Genomic DNA, 3,132 nt, shown 5'->3' with positions numbered 1-3,132 from the left:
CCAGTCAATGTTCTGAGCACCCTCTGCAGCTTTTGTTGAACATCTCAAAATGCAGAACTCATCTTACACACTTGGTTACCTTCCACCCTCTTCTGTTCCTAAAGCTTCTGCTAAATCTGAGCCAGCAGCTGTTATATAACCAAGTATTATGTTCTGTTTGTTTTCAAACATATTCCATTTAGGCCAAAACCATTTCAGTTACAGTTAAAGCAGAAAGAACACTGAATTAGGGGTCAGAAGACAAAGGTTCTAATCCCAATTTTGCTACTATATTGCTGTCAACCTTTTTTTTTTTTCCACTGGTAGTAGAAATTTAATATGAGCTTAGCAAGCAGCTCCTGCGAACACCCATAAATAATGACGGAAAAACTGGTCATCCTCAGTTGTTCAGCTGAGTAGGTGGGCAATTTGAAGTCAAGGTAAAACAGCAAGGGTAAACAAAGTAGCATCAAGGAAAAGCATCAAGTGAGGTCCTTCAAGGTCAGTTGACAAAGGACAGATGTAAGTAAATATTTCTCACACATCCCAGCTGTTACCACTATTCATATTCCAATGGTCTCCAAAGTGCTCCAAGCCACCTGGTTGACTTTTGCCTTGGAGCCGGTCCAGAAAAACATTATTTACCCTCCTGTGTTCAGCTTGGTGGATTTTGGTTCTTGCTTCCTCCTGTTGCTGTTGGTTAAATTCCAGTAATTCACTCTTCTGATGCTGTTCCTCCTTCATCTTTTGCAATTTTTTATTTTCTTCCTCCTTTAGAGAATCCTTATAAGCCCGGCTTCTGGCCCAAGTTGAAGACTGTGGGTCAGGAAAAGCAATTGGACGGGTACTCCGGTCTGGCAACTCTGTGTCCAGTCTGCTCAAGAACTCAGCAGTTTTGTATTGGTGGTGCTCTCTAAATGCTTCTCTTCTGAGGTTTTCTTGAAATATTTTTTTCTCCTCTAGTTTTATTGCTCTTCTCTCTCTGAATCGCCTTCATCTTTTGGATTTGGGCTTCTTCTGCTTCCTTCTTGATTCTCACAGATTCTTCTCTTTTTAGCTTTTGCTGGTATTTAGATTGCATCAGTTGGAGTTGTTGTTTCTGCCTGACTTCAGCCTCTGATTGGCATCCACCTAACCGCCTTGGCACCAGGTTAACAGGCTTCGCTCTATGTTGCTCCTTCCACTTCTCAAGATTCTTCAGCTCTTGCTCCGCTGTCAACCTTTTTGAGCCATGTTTTTTTTTTCTCTTCCAGAAAGAGGATAATATTTGTCCTGTTCACTTGATTAGGTTGTGAATCAAACAGGATAATGAACGTGAACCTATATTGAATAGATTGAAATTATAAAGCGCTATTCAAACATAAAAGATTATTATTTCCATTGCTTCCAGGTCCTAGTGATTTTCCTATCTGCAGAAGACATAAAGACCTGAGATTCTAATATTACACTGTATGTTAACCAACTGGAATTAAAATAAAAACTTAAAAAAGGAAGACATAAAGACTCAGAGTATTTGACGGCAAAGGAAGAACTGCCAGGAATGTAATTAGCTCCTGTTTCCATGATAGATCAGATATTACAGTGCTTTAGGAGGACATACCAACAAGGCAGTCAGAGTCTTATTAATCATCTTTCACATTATCATCTTCCCATCCTCCTGGCCAGCCCAGAATGCTAAACACATGTACACACGTACTAATAGCATTTACAATGAGATTCTAGGCTAGGATATAAAATGCACTAAGAACTACTGGTTTTCTAGGCTAACGAGAACAGCTACTGATTTCTACTTTTGATTATGTTTAGGTTGCTGGGGCAAGGTGGGCATTTCTTGCCTGTAACTTGAATTGAGAGGGGAAGGGAACTAATATTTTTTGGGCTCACACTCCGTGCCAAACACAGTGTAAGGCACTTGACAAATGTTACCTCCTATAATTCTCACAACAACTTGGTGAGGTAAGGATTATTATTCCCAACTCTACAAACAAGGAAACTATGGCTCCTAGATGTTAAGTTACTTGTTCAAGTTTGTTAAGCTAATAGGAAATGCAAGCCGGAATTCTCTTCCAAATCCCTCCAACTCCAACGCTGATACTCTTCCAACTTCTCTCCTTCCAGACAGGGCCTCAGTATGAAAAGTAGCGCATCCTAGAAATCACCACTTCTTGGTGCATTCAAAAGCACAATAGTGGGAGGCACCTGGGTGGCTCAGTCGGTTAAGTGTCTACCTTCAGCTCTGGTCATGGTCCTGGGGTCCTGGGTTCAAGCCCATATCCATCCTGGTCACCAACAGGTAGAGGCCTCTTTCAGGGATACTTTTAAATTTAAGTTGTTTGGAATCTAAAGCAAGCCTGGGCCTAAGAGACGAGAGCCATCAATCTTTTACATCAGGTAATGAGCTCCATACAGCACACAAAAAGAAAGGCAACATACTTGCCTGGCAGAGGCAAAATTACAATTTCAAGGTAAGAATTTGTCAATAAAAAAGGACGCCTAAGACAGTGCTGCTCAGCAAATAATCAGGCAAGCTCTAGCCTCTCCTTAGATTCAGTCTTAAATTCAATCTTATATGAGTGGGTAGAGTCAGTAGGTACCTACTTACTATGGTTTAAGGAGGACTGATATACTATTACTAATCAAAACGACTTCCCACACTGGCCCTGCCATGAGGCCTACGGTTCCCTATTATTCACTTCTTTCAGGTTAAGGCATCTGTCAAAATATAAGTGCTATCTTCAGTCACTATACATTATACTCATTAGTTTATCACTTTCATTCTAATCACCAGACAGGTAGGAGACACAGGGCAAATGACTTCGAAGGGGAAGGCAGAGGGAAAGATTCAATGTGACATTTGATGATGAGAGTCCAGCAGGGCCAGATCAAGACATTTAGAAATCCAAAGCATCAAAGAGATAATGTCATAAACCCACAAACCCACCTAAAATTCAAGATAAAAATAATAATACCAACCTGTAATATAAGCTCAACGAAAACCTGATCTTTCCCATAATTACTACCATAATTATTTTTATTGCTATATAATTCACTTTTTAAGAGTATACAACTTAACGACTCCTAGCATAATCAGAGTTGTGCAACCATTGCCACAAGCAATTTTACTTATTTACTTTTAAAGATTTTATTTATTTC

The 3,132-nt window shown here is 39.9% G+C and overlaps 1 pseudogene; it reads right to left on the bottom strand.

The window, feature by feature from the left end:
- Window positions 1-301: 301 nt before the first annotated feature.
- On the bottom strand, window positions 302-1,186 carry LOC112925701 (epithelial-stromal interaction protein 1 pseudogene; annotated as a pseudogene).
- Between the last annotated feature and the right edge of the window lie 1,946 nt (window positions 1,187-3,132).

This window comes from Vulpes vulpes, chromosome X (assembly GCF_048418805.1).
Source record: "Vulpes vulpes isolate BD-2025 chromosome X, VulVul3, whole genome shotgun sequence".
Lineage (NCBI taxonomy): Eukaryota > Metazoa > Chordata > Mammalia > Carnivora > Canidae > Vulpes > Vulpes vulpes.
This window is presented reverse-complemented; position numbering and strand designations above follow the sequence as displayed.